The sequence below is a fragment of the Pseudophryne corroboree genome, unplaced genomic scaffold (genome assembly GCF_028390025.1).
Source record: "Pseudophryne corroboree isolate aPseCor3 unplaced genomic scaffold, aPseCor3.hap2 scaffold_279, whole genome shotgun sequence".
NCBI lineage: Eukaryota > Metazoa > Chordata > Amphibia > Anura > Myobatrachidae > Pseudophryne > Pseudophryne corroboree.
The window spans coordinates 384,867-397,127 of NW_026969452.1; the positions used below are offsets into that span (position 1 = coordinate 384,867).

General features: G+C 50.3%; 19 non-coding genes and 2 pseudogenes across 19 annotated transcripts; all 21 read right to left on the bottom strand.

Annotated features, from left to right (window-relative positions):
- Positions 1–519: 519 nt before the first annotated feature.
- LOC135014129 (U1 spliceosomal RNA) lies at positions 520–682 on the bottom strand. The gene has a single exon (XR_010212697.1). It is a non-coding gene; the product is annotated as a U1 spliceosomal RNA (small nuclear RNA).
- A 153-nt stretch (positions 683–835) lies between these two features.
- On the bottom strand, positions 836–999 carry LOC135014185 (U1 spliceosomal RNA). Its single transcript, XR_010212737.1, has one exon. It is a non-coding gene; the product is annotated as a U1 spliceosomal RNA (small nuclear RNA).
- Positions 1,000–1,670: 671 nt separating this feature from the next.
- LOC135014032 (U1 spliceosomal RNA) lies at positions 1,671–1,833 on the bottom strand. The gene has a single exon (XR_010212611.1). It is a non-coding gene; the product is annotated as a U1 spliceosomal RNA (small nuclear RNA).
- Positions 1,834–1,985: 152 nt separating this feature from the next.
- Positions 1,986–2,149, bottom strand: LOC135013943 (U1 spliceosomal RNA). Its single transcript, XR_010212530.1, has one exon. It is a non-coding gene; the product is annotated as a U1 spliceosomal RNA (small nuclear RNA).
- Positions 2,150–2,823: 674 nt separating this feature from the next.
- On the bottom strand, positions 2,824–2,986 carry LOC135014041 (U1 spliceosomal RNA). Its single transcript, XR_010212619.1, has one exon. It is a non-coding gene; the product is annotated as a U1 spliceosomal RNA (small nuclear RNA).
- Positions 2,987–3,138: 152 nt separating this feature from the next.
- Positions 3,139–3,303, bottom strand: LOC135014051 (U1 spliceosomal RNA). Its single transcript, XR_010212630.1, has one exon. It is a non-coding gene; the product is annotated as a U1 spliceosomal RNA (small nuclear RNA).
- A 692-nt stretch (positions 3,304–3,995) lies between these two features.
- On the bottom strand, positions 3,996–4,137 carry LOC135014133 (U1 spliceosomal RNA; annotated as a pseudogene).
- Positions 4,138–4,289: 152 nt separating this feature from the next.
- Positions 4,290–4,453, bottom strand: LOC135013967 (U1 spliceosomal RNA). Its single transcript, XR_010212553.1, has one exon. It is a non-coding gene; the product is annotated as a U1 spliceosomal RNA (small nuclear RNA).
- Positions 4,454–5,127: 674 nt separating this feature from the next.
- Positions 5,128–5,290, bottom strand: LOC135014145 (U1 spliceosomal RNA). Its single transcript, XR_010212705.1, has one exon. It is a non-coding gene; the product is annotated as a U1 spliceosomal RNA (small nuclear RNA).
- A 152-nt stretch (positions 5,291–5,442) lies between these two features.
- On the bottom strand, positions 5,443–5,606 carry LOC135013936 (U1 spliceosomal RNA). Its single transcript, XR_010212523.1, has one exon. It is a non-coding gene; the product is annotated as a U1 spliceosomal RNA (small nuclear RNA).
- A 671-nt stretch (positions 5,607–6,277) lies between these two features.
- LOC135014083 (U1 spliceosomal RNA) lies at positions 6,278–6,440 on the bottom strand. The gene has a single exon (XR_010212656.1). It is a non-coding gene; the product is annotated as a U1 spliceosomal RNA (small nuclear RNA).
- Positions 6,441–6,592: 152 nt separating this feature from the next.
- Positions 6,593–6,756, bottom strand: LOC135013969 (U1 spliceosomal RNA). The gene has a single exon (XR_010212555.1). It is a non-coding gene; the product is annotated as a U1 spliceosomal RNA (small nuclear RNA).
- Positions 6,757–7,430: 674 nt separating this feature from the next.
- On the bottom strand, positions 7,431–7,593 carry LOC135014109 (U1 spliceosomal RNA). Its single transcript, XR_010212679.1, has one exon. It is a non-coding gene; the product is annotated as a U1 spliceosomal RNA (small nuclear RNA).
- Positions 7,594–7,746: 153 nt separating this feature from the next.
- LOC135014186 (U1 spliceosomal RNA) lies at positions 7,747–7,910 on the bottom strand. The gene has a single exon (XR_010212738.1). It is a non-coding gene; the product is annotated as a U1 spliceosomal RNA (small nuclear RNA).
- Positions 7,911–8,584: 674 nt separating this feature from the next.
- On the bottom strand, positions 8,585–8,747 carry LOC135014110 (U1 spliceosomal RNA). Its single transcript, XR_010212680.1, has one exon. It is a non-coding gene; the product is annotated as a U1 spliceosomal RNA (small nuclear RNA).
- Positions 8,748–8,900: 153 nt separating this feature from the next.
- LOC135014187 (U1 spliceosomal RNA) lies at positions 8,901–9,064 on the bottom strand. The gene has a single exon (XR_010212739.1). It is a non-coding gene; the product is annotated as a U1 spliceosomal RNA (small nuclear RNA).
- Positions 9,065–9,735: 671 nt separating this feature from the next.
- LOC135014089 (U1 spliceosomal RNA) lies at positions 9,736–9,898 on the bottom strand. The gene has a single exon (XR_010212662.1). It is a non-coding gene; the product is annotated as a U1 spliceosomal RNA (small nuclear RNA).
- Positions 9,899–10,050: 152 nt separating this feature from the next.
- LOC135013949 (U1 spliceosomal RNA) lies at positions 10,051–10,214 on the bottom strand. The gene has a single exon (XR_010212536.1). It is a non-coding gene; the product is annotated as a U1 spliceosomal RNA (small nuclear RNA).
- A 674-nt stretch (positions 10,215–10,888) lies between these two features.
- LOC135014158 (U1 spliceosomal RNA) lies at positions 10,889–11,051 on the bottom strand. Its single transcript, XR_010212716.1, has one exon. It is a non-coding gene; the product is annotated as a U1 spliceosomal RNA (small nuclear RNA).
- A 152-nt stretch (positions 11,052–11,203) lies between these two features.
- LOC135013932 (U1 spliceosomal RNA) lies at positions 11,204–11,367 on the bottom strand. The gene has a single exon (XR_010212519.1). It is a non-coding gene; the product is annotated as a U1 spliceosomal RNA (small nuclear RNA).
- A 690-nt stretch (positions 11,368–12,057) lies between these two features.
- Positions 12,058–12,204, bottom strand: LOC135014152 (U1 spliceosomal RNA; annotated as a pseudogene).
- Between the last annotated feature and the right edge of the window lie 57 nt (positions 12,205–12,261).

Consider the following 12,261-nt stretch of genomic DNA (forward strand, 5'->3'; position numbering starts at 1 on the left):
CTAATACTGAAGCACCCCCAAACAACAAACCAAATGCAACAACTAGTGCAAGCATTCCTGGGGGAAGGCCTGCAGCAGATGGATTTGCATATGGTGATGTTATCCAAGCAGTGGGTCAAAGTTGGCTTCAACCCTCATCTGCATATGAAAAGAGAAAAGGGGCGTGCAGGGCATGGCGGCCTTTTGCGCTGCTTGGATGACCCCTAGATCGCATTAAACACCCCCACCCTCCTTTGGTGTGGGGCTCATGTTGGCCATGCCCCATCCCATGAAGCATTCAAGCTGATTTCTTGCAGCAGCTGGGCACTGTAACAGCTCCAGAGCTGCTCTGTAAGGCAAGTAAAAGGGTGTGGGCCCTGCAGCACTACCTGTAGTTTGCATTGTGCATTGGAAGGCACAAAGTAAGCAGACGGGAGGAGAAGTCAGGATAGTGCACAAGGGTATAGAAGGGAGGGGCTCAAGAAAAAAGAAGTGGAAACAGACAGCAAACTAGGCTGGAGAGAGACCTGAGACAAAGATATCTGAATTATACGAGAGCCGACCAGAGGAAACACAAATTATGCAGTCAAGTGTCCCACATTTGGGGAAATCGTAGGAGCAGCACACCCAGAGTGCAATGGGTGAGCCTTGCCCTGGGAGAAGCACCTTCCTGATTATAGTATCTCACCTGGCAGGTAAGTAGGAGTTGGGCTAGAGCTTGGGAGGGTCGCTGCTCGGGCACCCCCCCTGTCAAGTGAAGGAGATCCAACTGAGGCAGCACAAGGAAACTCTCGAAAGAAGAACAAGGCTAGAGGAAGATCTGAGACAAAGAAATCTGACTTTTACCAGAGCTGACCAGAGGAAAGCACAAACACAGTCCCCCACTACCACAAATAATGCAGTCGAGTTTCCCAAATTTGGGGAAATCACAGGGGTCAGCATACCCAGAATGCAATGAATGAACCTCACCCTGGGAGAACAATCTTCATGACCATGGTATCTCCTATGCAAAATAAGTATGATTTGGGATAGGGCTGGGGAGGGCCGCTGCTCAGGCACATCTCTGTCAAGTAAAGGAGATTCAACTGAGGCAGCACAAGGGAACTCTCATCTGGGGACAACAACTGCAGGGAGAACACATATTTTCAGATGAACATGGTTGGACAGAAGGCTGCCTAATACTGAAGCACCCCCAAACAACAAACAAAATGCAACAACTAGTAAAAGCATTCCTGGGTGAAGGTCTGCAGAAGACGGATTTGCATACGGTGATGTCATCCAAGCAGTGGGCCAAAGTTGGCTGGAACCCTCATCTGCATATGAAAAGAGAAAAGGGTTATGCAGGGCATGGCGGCCTTTTGCGGCGCTTGGATGACCCCTAGTTCGCATTAAACACCTCCACCCTCCTTCGGTGTGGGGCTCATGTTGGCTATGCCCCAGCCCCTGAAGCATTCAAGCTGATTTCTTGCAGCAGCTGGGCACTGTAACAGCTCCAGAGCTGCTCTGTAAGGCAAGTAAAAGGGTGTGGGCCCTGCAGCACTACCTGTAGTTCGCATTGTGCGTTGGAAGGCACAAAGTAAGCAGACGGGAGAAGTCAGGATAGTGCGCAAGGGCATAGAAGGGAGCGGCTCAAGAAAAGAGAAGTGGAAACAGACAGCAAACTAGGCTGGAGAGAGACCTGAGACAAAGAGATCTGAATTATACGAGAGCCGACCAGGGGAAACACAAATTATGCAGTCAAGTTTCCCACATTTGGGGAAATCGCAGGGGCAGCACACCCAGAGTGCAATGGGTGAGCCTTGCCCTGGGAGAAGCACCTTCATGATCATAGTATCTCACCTGGCAGGTAAGTAGGAGTTGGGCTAGAGCTGGGGAGGGTCGCTGCTCGGGCACCCCCCTGTCAAGTGAAGGAGATCCAACTGAGGCAGCACAAAGGAACTCTCGAAAGAAGAACAAGGCTAGAGGAAGATCTGAGACAAAGAAATCTGACTTTTACCAGAGCTGACCAGAGGAAAGCACAAACACAGTCCACCACTACCACAAATAATGCAGTCGAGTTTCCCACATTTGGGGAAATCACAGGGGTCAGCATACCCAGAGTGCAATGAATGAACCGCACCCTGGGTGAACAATCTTCATGACCATGGTGTCTCCTATGCAAAATAAGTATGATTTGGGATAGGGCTGGGGAGGGCCGCTGCTCAGGCACATCTCTGTCAAGTAAAGGAAATTCAACTGAGGCAGCACAAGGGAACTCTCATCTGGGGACAACAACTGCAGGGAGAACACATATTTTCAGATGAACATGGGAGGGCTGAAGGCTGCCTAATACTGAAGCACCCCCAAACAACAAACCAAATGCAACAACTAGTGCAAGCATTCCTGGGGGAAGGCCTGCAGCAGATAGATTTGCATATGGTGATGTCATCCAAGCAGTGGGTCAAAGTTGGCTTCAACCCTCGTCTGCATATGAAAAGAGAAAAGGGGCGTGCAGGGCATGGTGGCCTTTTGCGGCACTTGGCTGACCCCTAGTTTGCATTAAACACCTCCACCCTCCTTCGGTGTGGGGCTCATGTTGGCTATGCCCCAGCCCCTGAAGCATTCAAGCTGATTTCTTGCAGCAGCTGGGCACTGTAACAGCTCCAGAGCTGCTCTGTAAGGCAAGTAAAAGGGTGTGGGCCCTGCAGCACTACCTGTAGTTCGCATTGTGCGTTGGAAGGCACAAAGTAAGCAGAAAGGAGGAGAAGTCAGGATAGTGCGCAAGGGCATAGAAGGGAGCGGCTCAAGAAAAGAGAAGTGGAAACAGACAGCAAACTAGGCTGGAGAGAGACCTGAGACAAAGAGATCTGAATTATACGAGACCTGACCAGGGGAAACACAAATTATGCAGTCAAGTTTCCCACATTTGGGGAAATCGCAGGGGCAGCACACCCAGAGTGCAATGGGTGAGCCTTGCCCTGGGAGAAGCACCTTCATGATCATAGTATCTCACCTGGCAGGTAAGTAGGAGTTGGGCTAGAGCTGGGGAGGGTCGCTGCTCGGGCACCCCCCTGTCAAGTGAAGGAGATCCAACTGAGGCAGCACAAGGAAACTCTCGAAAGAAGAACAAGGCTAGAGGAAGATCTGAAACAAAGAAATCTGACTTTTACCAGAGCTGACCAGAGGAAAACACAAACACAGTCCCCCACTACCAACAAATAAAGCAGTCGCGTTTCCCACATTTGGGGAAATCACAGGGGTCAGCATACCCAGAATGCAATGAATGAACCTCACCCTGGGAGAGTAATCTTCATGACCATGGTATCTCCTATGCAAAATAAGTATGATTTGGGATAGGGCTGGGGAGGGCCGCTGCTCATGCACATCTCTGCCAAGTAAAGGAGATTCAACTGAGGCAGCACAAGGGAACTCTCATCTGGGGACAACAACTGCAGGGAGAACACATATTTTCAGATGAACATGGGAGGGCAGAAGGCTGCCTAATACTGAAGCACCCCCAAACAACAAACCAAATGCAACAACTAGTGCAAGCATTCCTGGGGGAAGTTCTGCAGAAGACGGATTTGCATACAGTGAAGTCATCCAAGCAGTGGGTCAAAGTTGGCTTCAACCCTCATCTGCATATGAAAAGAGAAAAGGGGCGTGCAGGGCATGGCGGCCTTTTGCGGTGCTTGGATGACCCCTAGTTCGCATTAAACACCCCCACCCTCCTTTGGTGTGGGGCTCATGTTGGCCATGCCCCATCCCCTGAAGCATTCAAGCTGATTTATTGCAGCAGCTGGGCACTGTAACAGCTCCAGAGCTGCTCTGAACGGCAAGTAAAAGGGTGTGGGCCCTGCAGCACTACCTGTAGTTTGCATTGTGCATTGGAAGGCACAAAGTAAGCTGACGGGAGAAGTCAGGATAGTGCGCAAGGGCATAGAAGGGAGCGGCTCAAGAAAAGAGAAGTTGAAACAGACAGCAAACTAGGCTGGAGAGAGACCTGAGACAAAGAGATTTGAATTATACGAGAGCCGACCAGGGGAAACACAAATTATGCAGTCAAGTTTCCCACATTTGGGGAAATCGCAGGAGCAGCACACCCAGAGTGCAATGGGTGAGCCTTGCCCTGGGAGAAGCACCTTCAAGATCATAGTATCTCACCTGGCAGGTAAGTAGGAGTTGGGCTAGAGCTGGGGAGGGTCGCTGCTCGGGCACCCCCCTGTCAAGTGGAGGAGATCCAACTGAGGCAGCACAATGGAACTCTCGAAAGAAGAACAGGGCTAGAGGAAGATCTGAGACAAAGAAATCTGACTTTTACCAGAGCTGACCAGTGGAAAACACAAACACAGTCCCCCACTACCACAAATAATGCAGGCGAGTTTCCCACATTTGGGGAAATCACAGGGGTCAGCATACCCAGAATGCAATGAATGAACCTCACCCTGGGTGAACAATCTTCATGACCATGGTGTCTCCTATGCAAAATAAGTATGATTTGGGATAGGGCTGGGGAGGGCCGCTGCTCAGGCACATCTCTGTCAAGTAAAGGAAATTCAACTGAGGCAGCACAAGGGAACTCTCATCTGGGGACAACAACTGCAGGGAGAACACATATTTTCAGATGAACATGGGAGGGCAGAAGGCTGCCTAATACTGAAGCACCCCCAAACAACAAACCAAATGCAACAACTAGTGCAAACATTCCTGGGGGAAGGCCTGCAGCAGATGGATTTGCATATGGTGATGTTATCCAAGCAGTGGGTCAAAGTTGGCTTCAACCCTCATCTGCATATGAAAAGAGAAAAGGGGCGTGCAGGGCATGGCGGCCTTTTGCGCTGCTTGGATGACCCCTAGATCGCATTAAACACCCCCACCCTCCTTTGGTGTGGGGCTCATGTTGGCCATGCCCCATCCCATGAAGCATTCAAGCTGATTTCTTGCAGCAGCTGGGCACTGTAACAGCTCCAGAGCTGCTCTGTAAGGCAAGTAAAAGGGTGTGGGCCCTGCAGCACTACCTGTAGTTTGCATTGTGCATTGGAAGGCACAAAGTAAGCAGACGGGAGGAGAAGTCAGGATAGTGCACAAGGGTATAGAAGGGAGGGGCTCAAGAAAAAAGAAGTGGAAACAGACAGCAAACTAGGCTGGAGAGAGACCTGAGACAAAGAGATCTGAATTATACGAGAGCCGACCAGAGGAAACACAAATTATGCAGTCAAGTTTCCCACATTTGGGGAAATCGTAGGAGCAGTACACCCAGAGTGCAATGGGTGAGCCTTGCCCTGGGAGAAGCACCTTCCTGATTATAGTATCTCACCTGGCAGGTAAGTAGGAGTTGGGCTAGAGCTTGGGAGGGTCGCTGCTCGGGCACCCCCCTGTCAAGTGAAGGAGATCCAACTGAGGCAGCACAAGGAAACTCTCGAAAGAAGAACAAGGCTAGAGGAAGATCTGAGACAAAGAAATCTGACTTTTACCAGAGCTGACCAGAGGAAAGCACAAACACAGTCCCCCACTACCACAAATAATGCAGTCGAGTTTCCCAAATTTGGGGAAATCACAGGGGTCAGCATACCCAGAATTCAATGAATGAACCTCACCCTGGGAGAACAATCTTCATGACCATGGTATCTCCTATGCAAAATAAGTATGATTTGGGATAGGGCTGGGGAGGGCCGCTGCTCAGGCACATCTCTGTCAAGTAAAGGAGATTCAACTGAGGCAGCACAAGGGAACTCTCATCTGGGGACAACAACTGCAGGGAGAACACATATTTTCAGATGAACATGGGAGGACAGAAGGCTGCCTAATACTGAAGCACCCCCAAACAACAAACCAAATGCAACAACTAGTAAAAGCATTCCTGGGTGAAGGTCTGCAGAAGACGGATTTGCATACGGTGATGTCATCCAAGCAGTGGGCCAAAGTTGGCTGGAACCCTCATCTGCATATGAAAAGAGAAAAGGGTTATGCAGGGCATGGCGGCCTTTTGCGGCGCTTGGATGACCCCTAGTTCGCATTAAACACCTCCACCCTCCTTCGGTGTGGGGCTCATGTTGGCTATGCCCCAGCCCCTGAAGCATTCAAGCTGATTTCTTGCAGCAGCTGGGCACTGTAACAGCTCCAGAGCTGCTCTGTAAGGCAAGTAAAAGGGTGTGGGCCCTGCAGCACTACCTGTAGTTCGCATTGTGCGTTGGAAGGCACAAAGTAAGCAGACGGGAGAAGTCAGGATAGTGCGCAAGGGCATAGAAGGGAGCGGCTCAAGAAAAGAGAAGTGGAAACAGACAGCAAACTAGGCTGGAGAGAGACCTGAGACAAAGAGATCTGAATTATACGAGAGCCGACCAGGGGAAACACAAATTATGCAGTCAAGTTTCCCACATTTGGGGAAATCGCAGGGGCAGCACACCCAGAGTGCAATGGGTGAGCCTTGCCCTGGGAGAAGCACCTTCAAGATCATAGTATCTCACCTGGCAGGTAAGTAGGAGTTGGGATAGAGCTGGGGAGGGTCGCTGCTCGGGCACCCCCCTGTCAAGTGAAGGAGATCCAACTGAGGCAGCACAATGGAACTCTCGAAAGAAGAACAAGGCTAGAGGAAGATCTGAGACAAAGAAATCTGACTTTTACCAGAGCTGACCAGCGGAAAACACAAACACAGTCCCCCACTACCACAAATAATGCAGGCGAGTTTCCCACATTTGGGGAAATCACAGGGGTCAGCATACCCAGAATGCAATGAATGAACCTCACCCTGGGTGAACAATCTTCATGACCATGGTGTCTCCTATGCAAAATAAGTATGATTTGGGATAGGGCTGGGGAGGGCCGCTGCTCAGGCACATCTCTGTCAAGTAAAGGAAATTCAACTGAGGCAGCACAAGGGAACTCTTATCTGGGGACAACAACTGCAGGGAGAACACATATTTTCAGATGAACATGGGAGGGCAGAAGGCTGCCTAATACTGAAGCACCCCCAAACAACAAACCAAATGCAACAACTAGTGCAAGCATTCCTGGGGGAAGGCCTGCAGCAGATGGATTTGCATATGGTGATGTTATCCAAGCAATGGGTCAAAGTTGGCTTCAACCCTCATCTGCATATGAAAAGAGAAAAGGGGCGTGCAGGGCATGGCGGCCTTTTGCGCTGCTTGGATGACCCCTAGATCGCATTAAACACCCCCACCCTCCTTTGGTGTGGGGCTCATGTTGGCCATGCCCCATCCCATGAAGCATTCAAGCTGATTTCTTGCAGCAGCTGGGCACTGTAACAGCTCCAGAGCTGCTCTGTAAGGCAAGCAAAAGGGTGTGGGCCCTGCAGCACTACCTGTAGTTTGCATTGTGCATTGGAAGGCACAAAGTAAGCAGACGGGAGGAGAAGTCAGGATAGTGCACAAGGGTATAGAAGGGAGGGGCTCAAGAAAAAAGAAGTGGAAACAGACAGCAAACTAGGCTGGAGAGAGACCTGAGACAAAGAGATCTGAATTATACGAGAGCCGACCAGAGGAAACACAAATTATGCAGTCAAGTGTCCCACATTTGGGGAAATCGTAGGAGCAGCACACCCAGAGTGCAATGGGTGAGCCTTGCCCTGGGAGAAGCACCTTCCTGATTATAGTATCTCACCTGGCAGGTAAGTAGGAGTTGGGCTAGAGCTTGGGAGGGTCGCTGCTCGGGCACCCCCCCTGTCAAGTGAAGGAGATCCAACTGAGGCAGCACAAGGAAACTCTCGAAAGAAGAACAAGGCTAGAGGAAGATCTGAGACAAAGAAATCTGACTTTTACCAGAGCTCACCAGAGGAAAGCACAAACACAGTCCCCCACTACCACAAATAATGCAGTCGAGTTTCCCAAATTTGGGGAAATCACAGGGGTCAGCATACCCAGAATGCAATGAATGAACCTCACCCTGGGAGAACAATCTTCATGACCATGGTATCTCCTATGCAAAATAAGTATGATTTGGGATAGGGCTGGGGAGGGCCGCTGCTCAGGCACATCTCTGTCAAGTAAAGGAGATTCAACTGAGGCAGCACAAGGGAACTCTCATCTGGGGACAACAACTGCAGGGAGAACACATATTTTCAGATGAACATGGGAGGACAGAAGGCTGCCTAATACTGAAGCACCCCCAAACAACAAACCAAATGCAACAACTAGTAAAAGCATTCCTGGGTGAAGGTCTGCAGAAGACGGATTTGCATACGGTGATGTCATCCAAGCAGTGGGCCAAAGTTGGCTGGAACCCTCATCTGCATATGAAAAGAGAAAAGGGTTATGCAGGGCATGGCGGCCTTTTGCGGCGCTTGGATGACCCCTAGTTCGCATTAAACACCTCCACCCTCCTTCGGTGTGGGGCTCATGTTGGCTATGCCCCAGCCCCTGAAGCATTCAAGCTGATTTCTTGCAGCAGCTGGGCACTGTAACAGCTCCAGAGCTGCTCTGTAAGGCAAGTAAAAGGGTGTGGGCCCTGCAGCACTACCTGTAGTTTGCATTGTGCATTGGAAGGCACAAAGTAAGCAGACGGGAGGAGAAGTCAGGATAGTGCACAAGGGTATAGAAGGGAGGGGCTCAAGAAAAAAGAAGTGGAAACAGACAGCAAACTAGGCTGGAGAGAGACCTGAGACAAAGAGATCTGAATTATACGAGAGCCGACCAGAGGAAACACAAATTATGCAGTCAAGTGTCCCACATTTGGGGAAATCGTAGGAGCAGCACACCCAGAGTGCAATGGGTGAGCCTTGCCCTGGGAGAAGCACCTTCCTGATTATAGTATCTCACCTGGCAGGTAAGTAGGAGTTGGGCTAGAGCTTGGGAGGGTCGCTGCTCGGGCACCCCCCCTGTCAAGTGAAGGAGATCCAACTGAGGCAGCACAAGGAAACTCTCGAAAGAAGAACAAGGCTAGAGGAAGATCTGAGACAAAGAAATCTGACTTTTACCAGAGCTCACCAGAGGAAAGCACAAACACAGTCCCCCACTACCACAAATAATGCAGTCGAGTTTCCCAAATTTGGGGAAATCACAGGGGTCAGCATACCCAGAATGCAATGAATGAACCTCACCCTGGGAGAACAATCTTCATGACCATGGTATCTCCTATGCAAAATAAGTATGATTTGGGATAGGGCTGGGGAGGGCCGCTGCTCAGGCACATCTCTGTCAAGTAAAGGAGATTCAACTGAGGCAGCACAAGGGAACTCTCATCTGGGGACAACAACTGCAGGGAGAACACATATTTTCAGATGAACATGGGAGGACAGAAGGCTGCCTAATACTGAAGCACCCCCAAACAACAAACCAAATGCAACAACTAGTAAAAGCATTCCTGGGTGAAGGTCTGCAGAAGACGGATTTGCATACGGTGATGTCATCCAAGCAGTGGGCCAAAGTTGGCTGGAACCCTCATCTGCATATGAAAAGAGAAAAGGGTTATGCAGGGCATGGCGGCCTTTTGCGGCGCTTGGATGACCCCTAGTTCGCATTAAACACCTCCACCCTCCTTCGGTGTGGGGCTCATGTTGGCTATGCCCCAGCCCCTGAAGCATTCAAGCTGATTTCTTGCAGCAGCTGGGCACTGTAACAGCTCCAGAGCTGCTCTGTAAGGCAAGTAAAAGGGTGTGGGCCCTGCAGCACTACCTGTAGTTCGCATTGTGCGTTGGAAGGCACAAAGTAAGCAGACGGGAGAAGTCAGGATAGTGCGCAAGGGCATAGAAGGGAGCGGCTCAAGAAAAGAGAAGTGGAAACAGACAGCAAACTAGGCTGGAGAGAGACCTGAGACAAAGAGATCTGAATTATACGAGAGCCGACCAGGGGAAACACAAATTATGCAGTCAAGTTTCCCACATTTGGGGAAACCGCAGGGGCAGCACACCCAGAGTGCAATGGGTGAGCCTTGCCCTGGGAGAAGCACCTTCCTGATCATAGTATCTCACCTGGCAGGTAAGTAGGAGTTGGGCTAGAGCTGGGGAGGGTCGCTGCTCGGGCACCCCCCTGTCAAGTGAAGGAGATCCAACTGAGGCAGCACAAAGGAACTCTCGAAAGAAGAACAAGGCTAGAGGAAGATCTGAGACAAAGAAATCTGACTTTTACCAGAGCTGACCAGAGGAAAGCACAAACACAGTCCACCACTACCACAAATAATGCAGTCGAGTTTCCCACATTTGGGGAAATCACAGGGGTCAGCATACCCAGAGTGCAATGAATGAACCGCACCCTGGGAGAACAATCTTCATAACAATGGTATCTCCTATGCAAAATAAGTATGATTTGGGATATGGCTGGGGAGGGCCGCTGCTCAGGCACATCTCTGTCAAGTAAAGGAGATTCAACTGAGGCAGCACAAGGGAACTCTCATCTGGGGACAACAACTGCAGGGAGAACACATATTTTCAGATGAACATGGGAGGGCAGAAGGCTGCCTAATACTGAAGCACCCCCAAACAACAAACCAAATGCAACAACTAGTGCAAGCATTCCAGGAGGAAGGCCTGCAGCAGATAGATTTGCATATGGTGATGTCATCCAAGCAGTGGGTCAAAGTTGGCTTCAACCCTCGTCTGCATATGAAAAGAGAAAAGGGGCGTGCAGGGCATGGTGGCCTTTTGCGGCACTTGGCTGACCCCTAGTTTGCATTAAACACCTCCACCCTCCTTCGGTGTGGGGCTCATGTTGGCTATGCCCCAGCCCCTGAAGCATTCAAGCTGATTTCTTGCAGCAGCTGGGCACTGTAACAGCTCCAGAGCTGCTCTGTAAGGCAAGTAAAAGGGTGTGGGCCCTGCAGCACTACCTGTAGTTCGCATTGTGCGTTGGAAGGCACAAAGTAAGCAGAAAGGAGGAGAAGTCAGGATAGTGCGCAAGGGCATAGAAGGGAGCACCTCAAGAAAAGAGAAGTGGAAACAGACAGCAAACTAGGCTGGAGAGAGACCTGAGACAAGGAGATCTGAATTATACGATAGCCGACCAGGGGAAACACAAATTATGCAGTCAAGTTTCCCACATTTCGGGAAATCGCAGGAGCAGCACACCCAGAGTGCAATGGGTGAACCTTGCCCTGGGAGAAGCACCTTCATGATCATAGTATCTCACCTAGCAGGTAAGTAGGAGTTGGGCGAGAGTTGGGGAGGGTCGCTGTTTGGGTACCCCCCTGTAAAGTGAAGGAGATCCACCTGAGGCAGCACAAGGGAACTCTCGAAAGAAGAACAAGGCTAGAGGAAAATCTGAGACAAAGAAATCTGACTTTTACCAGAGCTGACCAGAGGAAAGCACAAACACAGTCCCCCACTACCACAAATAATGCAGTCGAGTTTCACACATTTGGGGAAATCACAGGGGTCAGCATACCCAAAATGCAATGAATGAACCTCACCCTGGGAGAACAATCTTCATGACCATGGTATCTCCTATGCAAAATAAGTATGATTTGGGATAGGGCTGGGGAGGGCCGCTGCTCATGCACATCTCTGTCAAGTAAAGGAGATTCAACTGAGGCAGCACAAGGAAACTCTCATCTGGGGACAACAACTGCAGGGAGAACACATATTTTCAGATGAACATGGGAGGGCAGAAGGCTGCCTAATACTGAAGCACCCCCAAACAACAAACCAAATGCAACAACTAGTACAAGCATTCCTGGGGGAAGTTCTGCAGAAGACGGAATTGCATACGTTGATGTCATCCAAGCAGTGGGCCAAAGTTGGCTGGAACCCTCATCTGCATATGAAAAGAGAAAAGGGGTATGCAGGGCATGGCGGCCTTTTGCGGCGCTTGGATGACCCTTAGTTCGCATTAAACACCCCCACCCTCCTTCGGTGTGGGGCTCATGTTGGCCATGCCCCATCCCCTGAAGCATTCAAGCTGATTTCTTGCAGCAGCTTGGCACTGTAACAGCTCCAGAGCTGTTCTGTAAGGCAAGTAAAAGGGTGTGGGCCCTGCAGCACTACCTGTAGTTTGCATTGTGCATTGGAAGGCACAAAGTAAGCAGACAGGAGGAGAAGTCAGGATAGTGCACAAGGGTATAAAAGGGAGCGGCTCAAGAAAAGAGAAGTTGAAACAGACAGCAAACTAGGCTGGAGAGAGACCTGAGACAAAGAGATATGAATTATACGAGACCTGACCAGGGGAAACACAAATTTTGCAGTCAAGTTTCCCACATTTGGGGAAATCGCAGGGGCAGCATACCCAGAGTGCAATGGGTGAGCCTTGCCCTGGGAGAAGCACCTTCATGATCATAGTATCTCACCTGGCAGGTAAGTAGGAGTTGGGCTAGAGCTGGGGAGGGTCGCTGCTCGGGCACCCCCCTGTCAAGTGATGG